This window comes from Manduca sexta, chromosome 2 (assembly GCF_014839805.1).
Source record: "Manduca sexta isolate Smith_Timp_Sample1 chromosome 2, JHU_Msex_v1.0, whole genome shotgun sequence".
NCBI classification, from domain to species: domain Eukaryota; kingdom Metazoa; phylum Arthropoda; class Insecta; order Lepidoptera; family Sphingidae; genus Manduca; species Manduca sexta.
The window spans coordinates 2,410,405-2,430,481 of record NC_051116.1 but is presented as its reverse complement, the minus strand read 5'-3'; the positions used below and the strand labels follow the sequence as shown (position 1 = coordinate 2,430,481).

Here is a 20,077-nt window from a genome sequence, read left to right as displayed (position 1 = left end):
GCAATGCGGGTGACAAAATCATGATCTAAGGAGTAGTCCAACATAACCGTCCGCTCTTCCCCACGGACTGGACTGTATACTTAGATAATTTTAATTTTGTTTAAAATTCGCACGCTACTTTACAAAGGCCTATATATGCATTTTAATTCATAATATGAATGGCAGGGTCCTCAGTTCAAGGGACCGGGGTCTATTTATTTTTTTAAAAAGAAAATGGAAAATAAATTAAGATTGGATTTTATGCTAGATGCGGGTCATAACTATCAACACGATGTATGGACAGTTGTGACTTGTGTCTCAGTCTAACCCTACGGGGATGGAATGGGAATCTGATTTTCTTTTCATGTCTCTTGTTCTAGAGTTTTCAGTAAAAAAAAAAAAACAAATAATATTATGTTTAAAAAGGCTATGTAATTAAACACTGTTTTACGAATATAACTTTTAATATCAAACTTCAAAAATATATTCAGTGATCAACTACAGTGAAGTCGTTTTAGGATGATATGAAAATAACAGTAAAAAAATAAACAGCAAAATAATTCATAAATTTATTAGTAAAAAAATAATAATACTCAAACAATCTTCTGTGATTTTTTGGTGTTAGTACCTACGAAACAAACTTAATTACTAATGAAAAATAATAAATAATTTTAAGTCATCCACGTGTCGAATTTGACAAACACAATTTCGTTATATTTGCAATGGCACATTACTATAACAGCAAAATAAGCATACCAACAGATCTATATATACATGTATATTTTGTGCATACTCGTGTTTAACATATTGCCAAAATATAATTATTATGTATACTAAATTCTACTATTTCATTGGCACATTGAACTTTCTAAGCAAAGTGACACTTCAATAAGTAATCAAGTTTTATAACTTGTAAAAAATCCAAATGTAAGATGAATAAAAATATGCATTGTGCAAAAAAATGCATTAACTTTTTTACTTTTTAGTCTATGCATGCTTTATATTTAACTCGTTTGCTTTTTATTCCATTTTTAAATGACAATAGTAGAATTAAGTAGTTTATCTATGGCACGATAGAATGATGAAATGATGTAATTTACAAATATTACTAGTCTTAAGAGCTAATCGTCTACGTTAGTTGTAAAGTTATGTAGGTATTTAAACAAGGGAGTATAAAACAGACGGAATCATAATTTATTCGTATTTATTAACGAGTCGAACAAATTGAATTTTACACAAAAATTATCTATGATTTTCAAGATTATTTATAAGTAATAATTGATTTAAAATGAAATGATAATTCAAGCAGTAATATGTTTTAAATAATTATACTTTCAGTACCTACGAATATTTTGAATATATTTTTTATTTCAAAGATTACATTTACTTATTCAAAATCTGTCGACTCGTTACTAATACACAAAACCTTTATAAATGCATCGTATCACTCGATAAAGCTCATTGGAATTTATTCACCACTTGCTTCACCCAACTACCTTTTAAGTCCACATTTTCTTCTACATTTTGTTCCCCACTGTTTCTACTTGAAGGAATGTTTTTCTCAACGGATTGACTTTTCGTTTCGCCCACACTGTGACTGACGCTCCTTTCAAATGCTATTTTAGTACTGACAGATTTTGGCGCGATCTGGGGCTTCTTAACAGATTGGTTAGTTTTGATTTGACTTTTAGTTAATTGCTCTATCTCCATTCGTCTTTCCAAAACAGATTTAGAAGTTATCTTCGGTGGTTCGACTGTCTTTTTCACCTCGTTCGTTTTGATCTTTCGCGTTGCCGAATCTAAACTAGCCCTTTCGAAACTCAGTCTTTTTATTTGTATATTACTACAAGATTGTGTTTTAAATTTGTTGCTGCATTGTGCTTCTTCCTCTTTTATTGTTTTCGTTTCGTCTACTTTTTGTTTTTCGTTGTTGGGTTTTTGATCACCTGGTGTTGAAATAGATCTTTCTATAGTTTGCTTAAAGTTCGTGTTTCTTTTAATTGTTTTCGTACTTATTGATTCTGTTGACGAAGTTTCTTCTAAACTCTTAACTAATAGGTTGTTTTTACTGATATTCCTAGTAGGAAAGTTATTTACAGGCATTTGAGTTATTTTCGGTTTAACTGGGACTGGTGGAGCAATTTTCGTTTTAATAATTGTTTTTTGCCCATTATCAATTATTTTTTCGGTAGTTTTAACCGTTGTGGATGTAGTTACTACCGTATTTTGGACTTTGAATGATGATTTTCGTTTAACACTAGAAGTTCTTACAATAGTTTTACCCGAAGTTTTATCATTGTTCGATTCAGGTTTTGCCTCTTCATCTTCTTGGTCAGAATACACCGCCGAGTCTCTAAACACGTCCTCATCCGTCACTTGTTCAATCTTCTCCAAATGATTTTTCATAATAACTTTCATCTGGGTTAATTTGAGAGATCTCTATTTTATCCTTTTCAACAGTACTTTTAGTAACAATACTTTTACTTTCCTGATATACTCCTTCGCTAGACGTAGTGACGAATGAAGAATTTGAAAAAAGACTGTCTGGTCTTACGGCATTTTTATTAATGAGTACATTGACGCTTTTAAGTGCAGCTTTCTCGCTAGATAACGTCATAGGATCGACGTAATCTGACTGAGCGATTCTTGCCCCTAACAGTTTACTGCCTTGCATGTAAATAGGTAATTTGTTTAAGCTTTGGTAGGAACTATTGTTAGATTTTAGTGGTGAAGCTATCGCACTAGATATACTGGTCACCATGCTAATGCTTTTCTCGTAGGATGGACGGATTTTTTCTGTTTTCTTCGTGATATTATCGCAACTGAGTGACAGTGCTTCTAGATTGTTCTTCTCGTTTTGACTATCTGTCAACGAAGTGTGTTCGCACACACTCTTGCTAAGCATATCGCTGTTAACAGAATAGACTATCGTAGATGTAGTAGGGCTTGCATCGGTCGAGGTAATTACGACTTTAATGACGTTCTTATTATCTTCAGTAACAGACGTTTGAGTTTTAGCAGATTCTGCTTTATTTTGATTATCGTCTGTAGTGTCGTCGCCTATAATACTTCTGAACCTTTGCAGTAGATTTTTAGAATAGCTTCTAGGATTTAAAGCAGATCGCTTTTCGTTTGTGGGACTTTTCGTATCAGATTTTGTGCTATCTGGACTGCTTTGTTCATTAGCATTTATCTCTCCCTCTTCGTTGTTTTTATTGGGTGTTTTGTTTTTAAAGCGACTTAAGACGTTTTTAAGTGACAACATGTTACTAGTAGGCTTATATATTTTGTGTTCCGGATGAATATTTTCAACTACGGGTTTATCGTCAATTCGTTCTACCGTTAAAACTTCGCATGATGAGGTAGTAGAATTATTCAAATTTCCTTGTGACGCCATGATATTCTCATTTTTGTTTTTATCCAAATTAATTTCTTCGAAGTTGCTCTTATAGCATCTATCGATTTCTTCCTCTAGTTCCAAAGTGGATTGGCTTATATTTTGTGCATAATCAGTCTCATTTGCTTTCGAATTCTTGTTGAACTTAAGTATGTCTCCTTCACTCATGTAATTTTCTACGTCATCGTAACTAATCTCACTTTGATCCGATGCGATCGTAAATGGCCTATCGATGCTCATAACTTTACCATCTCTATTTAAGTATGTCTTACTATTACTATTAGGTTTACACTTAAACGTACTTAAGTTATTTTCTTCTTGAGTGCTTGTTACCACTTGGAAACTCCGAGGTAGGGATCCAGATTTCCTATCTCGGGAGACATTGAAATGTTCCTTTTGTCGGCTAAGCCAAATTTCTGGAGTGTTAGGGCTCTGCTGATCAGAGCTCATCGGCAAATAGTCTCCAGTTACAGCCGTGGCAACATCTTTTTTGCGTTTACAGACTTCTAAAAGGGTATCGTATATGTTCTCATCTGTGATTGCTGGTCCTTGTTTCTCCATAGTGACGTAATAGTCTGCAGGTAATTGATCAACTCTTTTAGGCGATTTCACTGGAACATCGTAAATTCCATCATCTTGCACTTTGTTTAATTGATCAAATGTTAAGTACACGTAATCAGATTCGGGAGGAAGTGTCTCAACAGTTTCTTGAGCTAGGTTTGGCGGAGATGGCAACCTTTTAGGCCTACTTAGGTGTGAGCTATGTTGTATTATTTTGCTTTTGCTGTTCAAATTGTGTAGGCTTTCATCCACTCTGTCGTCTACTCTTAACGTTTCGTAAATGTGATCGTCCTCTGTAGCATATTTTTCTTCTACATCCTGAGTCAGTTCAGTGGAGTCTGTTTCATGATTCAAATCCAGGTTTTCAGATGTTTGTCTCATGTGTTTCGGTTTTAATTTACCCGAATCTAGGTTCTTCGCTAAGACAACGGGTTCTGGATTTGAGTGGGACTTCATAAGTCTCTGATGTCGCCTTTGAGCGCTGTTCCTTTGCTGTTGTTTCTTTATTAATTTCTGGAATTCTCTATTTTGCATTAGCAGTTGGGAAATTATTTGTTCCAACGGTTGCTCCGCCTCTTCGCAGCTTTCAGCCACTTCTTCAATTTTGCTTTCTTCACATGTTTTGTCCTCAGCTTCCCGAACCTTCGTTTATCACCTTTTGTTTATTTAAGTACTTCACTTTTCCAATTCATTTTTTTTAAACGAATCGGTCTTTTCTATTAATTTCTTATAAGTCTCCTCGTCTATATCTTCGTCTTTACTTAAGGTTTCAGGTACTGCAGTAGTATCTATATTATCTTTAGGTTTGTCAACATTTAGACTATCGGTAGATTCAGAGATGTGCAATATATTTTCAGTGGAGACATCAGTAGAAAAGTCAGCGTAGAACTTAGCCGTAGTATCTGATCCTAGACGTAAACCTTTAGCTCTATTCTTATTATCTTGGATATTTTCTTTGGTATGTTTTTAGTGTTGTACATTCTTATCTCTAAATTTCCTTTCGGTGTGTTCACCCCTCTTCCTGCCGTCTAATTCTGGATCAGATATTATAGTTCCATCATTCGATTTAATTTTCTTCGTAATTTTGTTCGATCCACAATTTCGACATTCGAATTCTATCTTTTCGTTGCCTTTTGCGTCATTTTTCTCCCCATCACTGTCTTGGGCTTTCTTTAGAAGATTCCCAACCGAGTTTTGTTGTAAGCCTGGCTCAGACTTTCTCCTCCATGTTCCAATTTTGGTTAATTTCGACCTCTGGGGATCGTCTTTCGATTTAGACCTTAACGTATCTGGCCTATGTTTGTCACTATCATTACATCTCGATCTCCTCGGATGTAAAGTAGTGACAGATTCTAACAATATTTTCTTTAATTTTCGCGCATTATAGACATGTATTTGGAATATTCCTGACATTTAGTAAGGAATTATTTTCAGTTAAATCCTCTTTACTTTTACAACTATCGCTGTAGTGTACTATATTGTCCGAAGAGTGGTATCCTCTGGTATTTGTCAGTGATGCGCTAAACTCTTTGCCGAAGCTTTCTTGCGAAGATTTGAAATCAGAACATTTGCATTCAGATGGCTTCCTTTCTAAATGTTCAGCGCTACCAGCGTCTATGTAATGAAGAGATCTATCACATTCTGGACATTTCTCTCCATTTAGATCACTATCTTCTTGCCGGCACGGACATTTTTCGATCTTCTTGGATAATTCTGTTTCGCAATCCGAACACAAATCTATATAACAATTTTCACAAGTGTAGTCGATCCCTTTCTCTGCTGATACTTGGGTGCAGTCACAATCCTGTCTCTCAGTTCTTGGGGTGGGTATTGTGTATTTCCTATTGGCTTTCTTCAAGCGGTTTCTGACGCCGTTCTCAAAGGATTTCCGCCTTTCCCTCTCCAGTTTTCGCTTTTCGAGGTACTCTGGTGCTGACAATTGCTTTCTCATGGACGCTTGGGTTATCAGGTTGTGAGATTTCTCCGCTAGCATATCATCTGAAAGTAGAAAATGATATTTTTTTATTTTCGTTGTTCTTGTTTCTATATGTAACAATTATAGATAGAAGTACTTTTATGAATGACGTTAAGGGCCTTAATAATAATTGGCATACCATCTGTTTTGTTTTGTCCAAGCTCCATGACCAGCTGGCGTGCATGTGATGGTATGACGGCGTTGTAGTTCTCTAATATTACCTGAAATATAATTTTTTTCTATAAAAAACGAGTTTACACGCACACATGCGGTTTCCTAGTCATAAATTGATTTTCTATACATATTTTTAATATCTGACATTTCTTAAGTAGATATCATACAAATAGGCTCTACGCAATGAAGCAAAAAATAAAAATGATATAAACGCAAGTTATATGAATATTCTTTACAGAATAACTTATAGGTTTGGCGAAGTAATGTACAAAGGGCTCCCACTGTTCAGTGTTCAAGAAGAAGACGTCATGTAAACTCGAAGAAGCATACTAGTTAGGTCTTCTATTATTATTTTTGTATCACCAGTACAAATAATATAATATAAAGAAATAAATATAAAGAATTCGTGCACGACTTATTCGTAAAGTAATTCATCAGTCAATCAGGTATTAGTATGAGGCGTCCTCACCCGTTTTGAGCAGCAGCGTCCACTCGCGCTTGTGTCGGTGCGAGCGCGCCTGCAGCGTGAGCTGTGCGCGCAGCGCCTCCCCACGGGATCACGTGGAACGACAGCGGCGCGCCCGCGATCGACTCCACCAGCATCATGTCGTTGCACTACACACACAACTCGGTTAGGTATTCAATGAGTGAGTGAGTGAATGAATGAATGAGCGAATGAACGAGAGTGAATGAACGAGTGACTGAATGAACGAATTTATGAATGACTGACTATCTGAATGAAGGCAAACTGATGGCAAACTATTTTTCTACATCAGAGGTTCCCAAACTTTTATCTCATAGACCACTTTTTAATTTTGCTGGTGCCGGTGGACTATTTTCTGCCTACGAATTATGAAACCCTATTTTTTGGTCAGGCAAACATAAAGTCTCCCGTAGACACCTGGGGATCCACCTGGACTACTTTGAGAATACCCTACATAAATATGACCGAATATCATAACAGATTACAAAAAGCAATTGCAGTTTTGACTATTTCTGGAGAGGTTGAAGCCAAAAGCTGTTGGTTTAACATATAACTTGTCTATGGTATCATAGATAATGAATGAATTATAATTGTGATTTTTTTAAAGTTGATTTGATCGGTTGCCTTTTAGCTATTACAAAATGTACAGCCGTATAAATATCATATTATGAAACTTTATTAGATATATACCATAATATGTGACTTGTAGGCGAGTATGCCGTCCTCTCTGTTTTTGGTGACGAGCAGCATCTTGTCGAAGAGGAAGACGTGACGCATCGCCTTCGCGCCGAACACTCTGCGGAAAACCATGATAACATTTATATTGAGTAAGTTAAAAAATTCTCTACAGGAATTTTGAGGGTGTGTGAAGTCTAGCAATCCGCACTAGGCCAGCGTGGTGAACTAAGGCCTAATCCCTGTCAGTAGTAGAGGAGGCCCGTCCAGCAGTGGGATAGTATATAATATAGGGCTGAAATTATTATTCTTATAAAAATATAAGTTCTAGATCATATGAAACAAATCAGCTATTTGGTATTGTGCAGCATAGGTGTTGCATCGCGGGTTATCGAATGTATACAATAGTATTTTAATAAATAACTATTGCATGTGAGTTTGTATGAGTAAATTTCTTTATCGGAAACAGACTAAATTTCTCTGAAAGACCTCGTAATTCCCAATGAATATTACTTTAGAATTGGATAAGTAAATAAGCTGTTTTAGGCATTAGCTTGATATTCAGAAACAAAAGGTGCTGTTTAAATAGACCTCTACGTCTCAATGAATCTTACTTTAAATTAGATAGGTATATTAGCTGTTTTAGAGATTGGATTGGAGAAACCTACAGACTAAACGCATGTACAGATTTTGGTGACTTAATAAACAGGAGCAAAGAGCAGAGTATCTGTAAAAAAAGACATACCTAAATGTCCCTTCGGCGCACAACTCTCCGTAGGTGGTGAGGTCGGGGCCGCTCCAGCCGTACAGGAGCGACTGGATTTCCTGCAACAGAACATCATATTCATATCTTTTCCAAAATTATGCTTGATTATAGTTTTAACAGTGAAGGATAATATTGGGATGAAAAAAAAGATCTACATCAGAATTTAGAAGGTAAGTCGACCAACCCGCACTAAGCCCGAATGTTAAAAGACTTAAAACCTCTAACGGTCGTTTTCAATAAACAATCCCTTTCTTCAATCCGATCTCATTAAACCGATCAAAATTGTGAGCATGTCGAAAAAATCTTTGTTCTGATTGGTAAATTTTCGCCGTAGATTGAAAAAGCTACTAGCGACTACTCACTAAGAATAGTGGTGTATCCGGTACCATACCGCTCTAGGGTGCCTGGTTTGAATTCCGAGTCTAGAATAATTATGGGCTTTTTGTTCAGTATCAGCTCGGAGTCTGGCTTTTGTAGCGATTTAGCAATAGCTTCACCCGCGACATCATGGAATGAAACGCATTGGCAAAATGTAGGTTCTTTGGTTCCATCTTTGCCAACTCCTTGGGGCATAAAGGCGTGATTTGTGGGTATGTGTGTGTGTGTATGTGTGCGGTTAGTAGAAGAGGAGATACGTCTCCAACAGTGGGATAACACAGGGCTATTGTAAGGATGTGTGTAGGTATGCGGTGAGTATTAAATGGAAATGTGACTAGCTTTGTGTGCGGTTACGAGATACGTCTCCAGCAGTGGGCTAACACAGGGCTGTTATAAAGATGTGTGGGTATGCGGTGAGTATTAAAGGTATATGACTGTCAGGTAACAGAGCTGGTATAAGATAGTACCTGCACCCGGACGGCGTGCTCGTGTCTGCGCTTCATGTCGTCGATGTGCTGCGCGATGCCGGTCATCTTCAGCAGCGCGTACTCCGTCTCGCGTGAGGCGCACTGCTTCACCACGTTCTAAAATAATAACAGTTTAAGTCAGCGATAGACTAGTTGGTAGTGGAACGGACTGCCAAGACTAATAGGTTCAAGACCCAAGGGCACACACCTCTGACTTTTCTAAAGTCATGCGTGTATTCTTTGTGAAATTTCGCTTGTTTTAACGCTTAGGAAAAACACCTTGCGGAAACCAGCATATCTGAAAAGCTATCTATAAGATTTTTGGGGGTATGTGAAGTCTGCCTGATCGTAAGGCGTAATCCCTCTATGTAGTACAGAACTAGTAGAATACATCGTTCTAAGAAACCTAACGTGAAAAACGACTTATAAGTAGACGGGCAGATGACGCACTACTAAGCTAAAAGAAACTCTTTTACCGTTGACAAATATTTTCAATGATTAAATCAATTATTAACGTCATAAATATTTCGTTCTTTTGTAATGAGCCAATCTGTTTAAATCGATTTATAAAGTTTACAGCTAACATATAAATCAAATTAACAAACAACACAGTCTTTCGCCCTCACACCCACCACTACAACTCCTGTACCAAGATCAGCAGTGGCACGCATTTTATGACACCGAGCGGTGAAGCTTAGCACGTCTAGAGAAGACTAATTCGTCCTAATCTTACATCGAAATTTATCAAGAGTAAAAATTTAGAAATATTAACAAACCTGCAACAGCAAATGGTACTTCAATATCCTTTGCACCGGCTTTAAAAGATATGACGCTAATGGCAGCATATGGCCTAACTCCGTCTGTCGCTCCCTGAACGCTCTAGCACTTTGAGGCTTTGAAGCCAGTGCTGCCAGCCGCTCCATAGTCCGAGGGTAGCCGGTGCAGTAGGAGGTGTAGACGGCGAACCCAGCGGTGTTGTCTACAAAGCATCGAGCGATGCACGTGGCATCTAGACGGCACGAGTTCAGCTCTTGGCATAGAGATCTGGAAAAGTCGCAATTAATGACGATGAGGGAAAAGATATTGAAACGTCAGAACAGAAAATTAATTCGCTCTAAATACCAAATTTTATTTCGATGTTGAACTTCGTGTAAGTTTAACAAACCATTAGATTTCAGTAGATTCTACATGCAACTAGTTTAGATACTGTGTTTAAATATTAAAGTTTTGGATCATTATTACTAACGCTTTTTATGTAAAACTGCCCCGAATAAGTAAATACTGCTCGCGTATTTTTAGGCCGTTAAGAGATTTTCTTTTCGCATATACCGATAGGGTATTGATGTTTTCTATCGTATCATGAATAGACGGCAGAAATTGTTAATCTAGTACCTTCGCTTCTATTTTTAAATTAATAATAAAAATCGAGATTTCCTTTTCGCTAAAGACCGATAGCGTATTGATGTTTCCTTTTGTATTATGGATAGACGACAGAAATTGTTAATCAACTACAGGTACCATTACCTCCATTTTTAAATTAATAGTAAAATTGTTTGTAGTTCCAGAAAATTTTCTGTTACGCCAATTTTTAAAATATTTAAATTTCGAAATTAAACATTTAAAGAAAAGTGGCCAGTAATCATAATCTAAAAACAACGAAGAAAACAAACAAAAAATTTCAAACAATCTCGTAATTTATTTTGTACGAATTCTTTTCTTGAACTGTGGTGTAATTTGAACTTTTTCGTGTTTCAACAACGTTCTTTGTGGCAAAGGAGCATTGTTTGGAAGTTTTACGAGCTACGTAGTTTGTAAAACGTGACTTCTTGCAGGGGACGCTTGTTTACCGTTCCATGTATTCCTAGAATTGTACTCGGCGGTTATAATTAAAGATCTGTTATGATTGTAGTGAACTACCTAAAATAAGTTGGTGAAACGGAAAAATATTCTTTTATACTGTCCCTAAATACTATATCAGCCCAAACATTAAACAACATAAAGTCATTGAACCGCAATTGTGATCCTGAAACATAATTAAACTCAGTCCTGTAGCTAGTAATCTGAATATAAAATAAGTTCATTGCAAAATGCTGCTTGGTGGTGGATATAGACAATAGTTTTACTAATCCAAAGGAAATCTTACATAAGCATTAATCACTTATGTATATTCAACAGCATGTATTTATTTCTATACCACCTGATGCAAGGAACATGCATGGCAGATGCACGTATAAAAAAATTTAAACTCAAATGAATAGGACATGGCCTCCCTGAATGTCAATTTTCATCCAAACCCATAAATCAAAGTTTGCCTTTACTTCTGACAAACATTTTCTTACACTATTGCATTAAGTATAATATTAGTAATAATTCATTCACATGATAAACTGGAACCAGGGCCCTTACACTGTATGATAGTGTAAACGTGTAACGCGGCCGTGTCATGTTATCTTCGAGAAATGTGCGTGGAATGGTATTCTGTAAGCCAAATTTCTATAGTCCAAAACGTGATGTGTTGTGTTACGTGCTTGTTACGCACTGTTAAAATAACGTGCGGGATAGAGAATAAGGCCCCAGGGCTGCAAAACCGCGATTAGTTTACGAGCCTAACGTCTGCCGTATTGGGGGTCAACTCTACTCGGCTAATTGACCGCTTCACACCTCAAGATTGTTACGTAATTGGATATTGTATGGTTTCTTGTGATTTGATTAATATAAAATTGAGCATATTTAACTATTATGATGTACTCTGGTGATTTGATTAAATCCATATTTAGCATGTTACGATGAACGAATGTATATTACCAATGTAAGTACTTATACTAAAGTTACAACGAGGAATAGCTGCTCAATTTGCTTTACCATCTATGCTAATGTTACAAAGAGTAAGGTTTGTGAGTTTGTTTGTAGATTTGTAGGGGCTAATTTCTGGAAAATTCTTTCACTAATACGTTACTCCTGTATAGCTTTATCTCGAATTATAAATTGAGACTTTAATTTCGGATGATTTCACACGAATGGGCCACAAGCCGATTCGTGAGGATGTTTTTTAGAAGTAAACTTAGAAATACTGAACGGATTTTGATGACATTTAGCCCATAAGTAAACCAGAACCCGGTTTAATTATAAAGTAATTAATAGATTGGCTACTAGAGCATATTTTTATACTAAAAAGTGGACACCGGGACTTTTGGGACTGTTTTTGAAATTCAAATGTTAGGAGTATACCTATTTGAAATCCTTCAGTTGTTCGATATTGTGTTCTGTGTTTTTTTTCTCCATTGTAAATGTGACCATATCAACCCTGTATTATATACAGTCGCTCTGCTAGGCACAGACCTTCTCTACTACTGAGAGATGTAGAGCCTTACTCCACCACGCTGGCCTAGTGCAGATTGGCAGACTTCACATGCCCTTAAAAAAATTAATAGAACTTCTCAGGTATGCAGATTTCTCACAATGTTTTCTTTGCACGATGTTGCAAGCGATAATTTACAAAGAATACAAACATCACTAGAAAAGTCAGAGGTAAGCCTTTGAGTTTAGAACCTGCGAACATTCGTCTCGGCAGTCCGTTCCACTCCCAACTAGGCTATCGTCGCTTTGGAAAAGTTAAAGTGTAATATTATTATTACTACCGAGACGAATGTCGAGGATGTGTGAAGTCTATCAATCCGCACTAGGCCAGCGTGGTGGACTAAGGCCTAATCCCTCTCAGTAGTAGAGGTGGCCCGTGCAGCAGTGGGACAGTATATAATACAGGGCTGATATTATTTATTATTATTTATTCGTACACTCAAACATCACTGCGATCGATTTGTATAAGTTTTGAGTAATGCGATGGCCTGTCAGCGTTTTCGTACGTTCGTACCCCAACCACGCGGGAGTATTGCTATTATTTCGACGCCCCAACACCAGGGGTGGATTTGGAAAAATATATTTCTATAATTCGATGCCAAAATTGACGCTGGATCAGATATTAGGTTTCCATTACCCCGGCAAAGTATAGTTCAGTTATATTTATACTCTATTAACCCGGTCAAGAAAAACACCCTCACTAAGATACGGTGAAAAATATAACTAATATCTTGTATTGGCATCGCTTACATTACAACTAAAAAACAAATGTGGGTTTTTATTTTCCTGGTCAGACCGGGACACCGACTAATAAAATAAGATTATATAATGCCGACTGACAAGAGGCAGTGGTTATCTAATTGTCAGAATTATATCGTGCATTTTAAGTGACATTATCACTTCAAAAACACTTTTATAGACTTTGCTGTCACTAGGACGTTAGAAACGTTGAGAATGGGATGCTATTGGATATCCAGTCTTAGTCTTAACTAATGTGCCTGTCTAGTTTTTACAATCGCTTGGCCGTAATCTAGGAAGACATCATAATGTGCTTCCTATAACATCCATTATACGTATCAAATTAAAATTTTAAACAAAATTTTCTCGTCTGACACAAACGGAAAACAAATCTAAAACTAATCGGTGCTTTTCCCTTTACGATTTCCCATAGCTAACGTAATAGAAACATGTACCTACGTAAGTGATTAATTTGGTTTAACATTAGCAGAATAGTTTAAACTCCAAAGAATTTCTGCAACATGCTTCTAATGAAAGTTTTCCTTTTTCACGTAATCGTTGCGATTAAGCCCGGCAATAGGAATTCAGAGAATATAGCCCAAGAAAAGTTATTTTTCGATAAAATATATTAGAGGGAAATATTAATGTACTATATAGACGTGCTGTCTCAAAATTAAAATATATAATTATATATATCTATAAAAATATTTTCTATAGTGAGTCATTATTTAATTTATTTTAACAGTTAATGTTTTGATATAGGTAATAAATAAAAATACCTAGATTTTATCATTATTATAATTTTACATATTCTTTAGGTTATCTACAGCCTATAAAAAAAAAGAAAAATTTATTCTTGCAAATTATAACCAGACAATTTTAAAGATTCAAATTATAGCATTTTTGGAGCAAATTCATTTATGTGTCAACAATTATCTTAACTATTTGGAAACGTCATTTTTTTATTTTACCCCCCACTTTAAAAACCTAAATCCGTCCCTGCATGTAATATAGATTCGGCCAGCTGGTGAGCCGAAGGGCGCCTAATATCATATGTCATGGAAAAAACGCGCGGTTCCACATTAGATGGCGCAATCGGAATGTTTATATCAGTTTGTTCCAGAAGACATGTCGGGTTTTTATTGGTATGGAGTCTCGTAGTAGTATATTTAAGTATTATTAAAATATTTATATAGTATTACACATAGCATGCTTTTATATCGGATGGGGTAGGCAGAGGTAGAACCAGAGTCATAATCTTTTCGTGTTATGTTTTCCGTCCCATGATGCGATAGGGGGCAAACCAAGCATTTAAAAATAAAAATTAAAATATTTGTAGGAAATACGATTAAAGTGGTATTCCAGCTATACAGCTATTCCAGTAAAGTATAGGGACCTGTAGCGAAGGCTTCAAATGATAAGAAATTTGCCATAAGCCCTTTAACACCCAAGCGAGTCTGGGACATTAAGTGGTACTATTGCCAGATGTTTAGCGAATCGCTGAGCTCTCGCACTTCTCTGGTGGACATGCACCCTTAGTAATACCTTAGTTCTTACCTGTTGAAAGCGTAGATATCTTCGACATTGTTGAACAGTTCCGAGAGTTCTTCCTCGGAGAAGGTCGCGTCCCGCCGCCAAACATGAAGGTAGCCCTGTGAAAGAAACGAAAAGCTATAGAAAAATAATAATATATTTGCATGCATCCCGATGCCCAGACCCACTGCTGGGAGTGGGACTCTATTATAGAGGGTTTAAGCTCGAGTCCACAACGCTGGCATGAATGGATTGGTTAATTTCGCATCTGATATCTTTATGGACAATTTCAGATATGTAGGAAAAAAGGCTTCTGTTCCCAATAGGGGGTAAGTTGAAACTATAAATATACGTAACACAGGGTTGGTATTATGAAGTACTTATTACGCAGTCTCAAATACTAGCTTGTCACTTCGCCTTCGTTCTACTACTGAAATATTAAAGTGTAATAAAAACATTTCGATTGTTCTCTGATGCGATTTTTTCAAGGGCCATATAAAACTAATCAAATAAAAATCATAACCAATTCAGGTAAATATCCCGGTACACATAACCCTGCCGCACAACAATGGTCAATTCGGCCCGGTCGCGTTTCATCCCAGACCGCAGGGTTAGTGTGCTACAACAATGGGCCGCCGCGACCGGCTAATGAAATGGGAGACGCGTGCGAGAATTCTGCATTTAAACGTGCGCCAAACGCGTGTTTATGGATATTGGAATGTCAAGGTATTGGAGGGTTAATATTGTTTGTGGTGTTTTTTTTATTTTGAAATTGGAATAGTTTGTAATTTTTTTTAATACTGGCCATACTTGTTCGTATTTTTTTTTACATAGTTTGGTAGCGCATGTGTTTAATTCCATCCACGAATTTTCGTATTTATTTTCGATACTACGATTTGGTAGGGATTGAACCTCTCCCAATGTCAAGGACATATTACAGTCTTGTACAACCTGGATGTTTTTTAAATCGCATGTTCGAATAAGCAACTTTATGTATTCTTACTCCTAGCTTCATAGAACCATAAATAAGCGGCACATAGTACATAAGTTTTTGTAAATTGTTGCTGACCAAATAGTTACAAAATAGACTAATTTCAATAATAACTGATTAAGTTAGACCATAAATAGCTCAGAGCTAATGAGTAATACAGGAGTACAGGACGCGGCATCCGCTCCACTTGCAATGTGGGGCGCTAAACACAATCGCATTTGATACAGGACATGCCTGGAAGGGTACTAAATTATCAATATTTACGGGGTGGGAAGAACGTATATTAGGCTTCTGCTGGTATTAGGAAGTTACTGTTTACATTTTGCTTCTAACTAAATAAAGTAAGTTATAAATACTTTATTCCGACAAGTCGCGTTTGGAGATCAATCGCTGTGTAAATCCAGAAAATTCGGTATAATAACGACGATTTTCAAGGAACGCAATATTTCAGTCGATATAATTGACTATTATCAAAGTTTTAAAATAAAAATATTCACAAATAGAACGATTTATTTATAATAACGGCCAGTAATTTTTAAATTTCGAAAACAGAATAACGGTCTAGAATCTCTATATAATACTGGCCACCGATTTTTTCCAGCTAAAGCCTGGTCCGCACGGAATATGGAACGATCTACGATCGCAGATAGGGCGTGCAGAAAGCGGCTGATAACGTGATAACCGCCGCACGAACAGTACGCCTTATTTAGTGAGGCAATGGCAACAATATACACCGACCACCCAGTGGCGTGGACGGCCGTAGGTGTGTGAGGGACAAATTGAACTGTTTTTCGAGAAAATTAAAGCTTTCAACTATAACAGTACAATTAAAGTGAATTAAGTGGTTCCCATGACGCTTCCCTGATTGTAACCACTCATTCTGGATCTCAAAGCTCTACTAATACTTGAACTACTCGCATTTTGAACATTAAGCGTTAATTATTGTAGTTGTATTATCATTAAAATCGAAATACAACAGCGCTTCCACGTTCTTTAGTGACAAAACCACAAACCGGTAACATTCTGAAAATCTTATACAAATAACACCTATTAAACCTTATTAAAACACAGCTGTGAGGTATGGGCCCCTCAACCCCCCACCGAATCCCTCCCAGACCGAGGTGAGCGCATGACGTGACGTCGACATTATCCCCGCACTATCGGCGAAAGTAAAAGTTTACGTGCATTTTAAAGGAAGTCATGCATATGCGTAGGATGAAGCTACGTGAATACGATAGTACTCATTAGAGAGCATGAGGCTCGTGGTTAAACTAGTTTTTGTTTGCGGCTTCCTGCACACACACATCATTATGCATTTATCCCCGAAGGATATGCACATAAGCCAACATCAGATCTTTACTATTAAATCCATATCATTGGGTAATCGTCTTAAGCGACTTTTTTGTTCGAATTTAACTAGTTTAAAAAACATAGAAAAAGTGCTGATTTTAAATATGTATGAAACTTATCCCCTTATTCATAAACGTTTTTTATCGAAGGATTGAGCATTGCTGTGATAACAAGTCTGTTTTCAGCTTTGTTTATCTGACAGCTTACTATTAGTTCAGCTTTGTTTACCTGACAGACAATTAGATTCAAGTTGTATCTCAATATTAGCCAATCACAACGTCCCTATGAACGCACTGCGAAGGCTGCCATGCCGTCGCGCACTTAGAAACAGACTTGTTATCACAGCAATGCTCCGTCATTAGATAAAAAACGTTTATGAATATGGGGGTTAGTGTCAGAAACAAATGTCTTGCCTTTCAACCGTACGATATAAATTTTCATGACCTTCGCTTACGAATTATGGACCCCCATTTTTAGGTCACGCCAACGTAGACCCCGTCCGAGTCTCCCGTTGACCCCTGGGGTCCACTTGGACCACTTTGGAAATCAATGGTCTAGCTAGTCCCCTATATGAGATATAGGCACCTTTAAAATATTCCCACTTATGGAATGTTCATACTGTGTATATTTCAAACAAAATCATTAAAAACGCAGTAAAATACTTATCAGTGACTAGATCGGACAGTAAAACGGGAGCCGACCGTCACGTTATCTGATAATGCAATAAAAAAACAATCTACAATGGATCGAAGGCTTTATAATAGACTTAATGTCTTTATAGAGGTCCGTTTGTTTTGAAAAGTTACTTGACGATAAGGTATTTCATTTTTGATTTATAACTGTCATAAAATGTACGTCATATTAATTCTAAAATAGAAGAAATCATTGAAATCTTGGGAAAAAATTACAAGATATAAGCCATTGAGCTTAGGTTATGGGGCGAGTGTCAAGAAACAAAAATGTGTCAAAATACTTGCATATGACGTAATCGGGAATTACGAGGCGTGAGAAAGAGAGAGATGGGGCGATATCCCTATTTCGCGCCCACTCCGACACGTAGCAATATTTGAAATATGAATTACTGCCTCATTTCTTATCGAATTTTAATACTGTTTTCACAAAAGGACTTAATTTTATTACCAATTGCTGTTACATATTAAAATGCACACAGTCAAACATAGTCAAATACCCTATTGAGTTGAAAGGATAAAAGTTATTCTCTTGACAAATTAATTAAACTTTACCTGTACGTAGAGTAAGCGAAAAAAAATATGATCTTTCCATGTTTGTTGATTATGCCGATTGTCTTGTTTCGAATGTATGAATCTCTTATGATAAACTATATATGAATTCTCACCAGGGGCCTTATTCTCTATCCCGCACGTTATTTTGACAGTGCGTAACAAGCACGTAACACAACGCATCATGTTTAGGACTATAGAAATTTGGCTTACAGAATACCATCCACGCACGTTTCTCGAAGATAACATGACACGGCCGCGTTACGCGTTTACACTATCATACAGAATAAGGGCCCTGGGGCCTTATTCTCTATCCACACGTTATTTTGACAGTGCGTAACAAATACGTAACACAACGCATCATGTTTAGGACTATAGAAATTTGGCTTACAGAATACCATTCCACGCACATTTCTCGAAGATAACATGACACGGCCGCGTTACGCGTTTACACTATCATACAGAATAAGGGCCCTGGGGCCTTATTCTCTATCCCACACGTTATTTTGACAGTGCGTAACAAGCACGTAACACAACGCATCATGTTTTGGACTATAGAAATTTGGCTTACAGAATACCATTCCACGCACATTTCTCGAAGATAACATGACACGGCCGCGTTACGCGTTTACATACCATACAGAATAAGGGCCCTGGAGATTCAGATACGTGTTAGATTTCAAAAATCATATTTTTTATTCATAAACTCAAATACATGGGAAACAACTGGAATGCCTGCATTTAATATTGACCTGGTTTGATTTTCTTATATATTTATTTTCTTACAATTTGGCTTGTATATGTTTTCAAACGAGGACGGCAAAATGACAGCGCCGCACGTGATGGTAAACGCGATACCGTCCAGATTAAATATCGAAAGGCAACAGATGGCTATCTCATGCTATTCGATACAATTACGCCGACTTATAGACTAACCCCCTTATTCATAGACGTTTTTTATGTAACGACCGAGTAAAGCTGTGATAACAAGTCTGTTTCTCAGTGCTGACGGCATGGCAGTCTTCTCAGTGCGTAGACATAGAGCCGTTGTGATTGGCTAATATTGAGATACAATAATAGCCAATCACAACGGCCCTGTCTATTTCTCAGTGCCGTTGGGCACTGAAAAACAAAGCTTGTTATCACAGCTTTACTCCGTCCTTAGATAAAAAACATTTATGAATAAGGGGGTTAGATTCTTCACGCTACGACTCCAGGATTTTTGGAAGGAAGAAAAACGCGCTCAGACAATTATTTCAAAACCCGATGGTGCGAAAAATAAAAGAAACAAATCCAATATTAATTGCTATCCAATATTATTTTTGTACCGAATATTACTAGCACACTATCTTAGTTGTTTATTTAACCGCCTAGCCAGTAGCTCGGAGTCAAGTCGCCCATCTTCCTGGTGCAGTAACCAGCGGGTGTGACAAGAGACAATGGCGTGTCGCAACCCGCACCACCGTTCGGCCCACATTTCATTGCCATTGTCATTGTCCTTACTCTTGTTTCAAGGTTTGACGAGGACGGGGGTTATGAGAAATGATTTTCTAGATTCGTATATTACTTTTTAGAATTCATTTGGTTACGTATTATTTGTGGGATATTTAGGAAAATTTTAAATTTTTGTTTTGACAAACTAACACAAAAATACTGCCATAAAGTTGGTTTAATACATTGGACATTTTAAGTGCTTTAAAGCTAAATTCGAGATAGTATTGACGCTTGAACTAATAAATAAACTTTTTATTTTATAAAGATATAGTCTAATGTTATTAAAATTGTCCTAGACCTACAAAACCTAGATCAAATGACGCAGAAAAATATGGCGATTCAAAATATTTATATAATTCATTTTCGGTGTATTTGTCGCTTAGATATGATTGCCTTTCAAGAGTCGGTATGTAATATATATTTAAGCTATTTTATTTCGTATACGAAACGTTTTATGTGTAGCTTACACACTAAATGTATTAATTATCCGATTGATTTGTTCATCTTCAGTCTTCTT

General features: G+C 36.7%; 1 non-coding gene across 1 annotated transcript in view; it reads right to left on the bottom strand.

The window, feature by feature from the left end:
• Nucleotides 1-524: 524 nt before the first annotated feature.
• The window catches only part of LOC115452738, a 108,584-nt gene continuing 89,031 nt past the window's right edge, over nucleotides 525-20,077 (bottom strand). Inside the window, exons 4-11 of the transcript XR_005112138.1 lie at nucleotides 14,509-14,603; nucleotides 9,633-9,900; nucleotides 8,857-8,973; nucleotides 7,991-8,070; nucleotides 7,261-7,366; nucleotides 6,559-6,701; nucleotides 6,052-6,135; nucleotides 525-5,935 (exon numbers count right to left, since the gene is read on the bottom strand). This is a non-coding gene — a transcript (uncharacterized LOC115452738). The remainder of the gene's footprint in view (nucleotides 5,936-6,051; nucleotides 6,136-6,558; nucleotides 6,702-7,260; nucleotides 7,367-7,990; nucleotides 8,071-8,856; nucleotides 8,974-9,632; nucleotides 9,901-14,508; nucleotides 14,604-20,077) is intronic.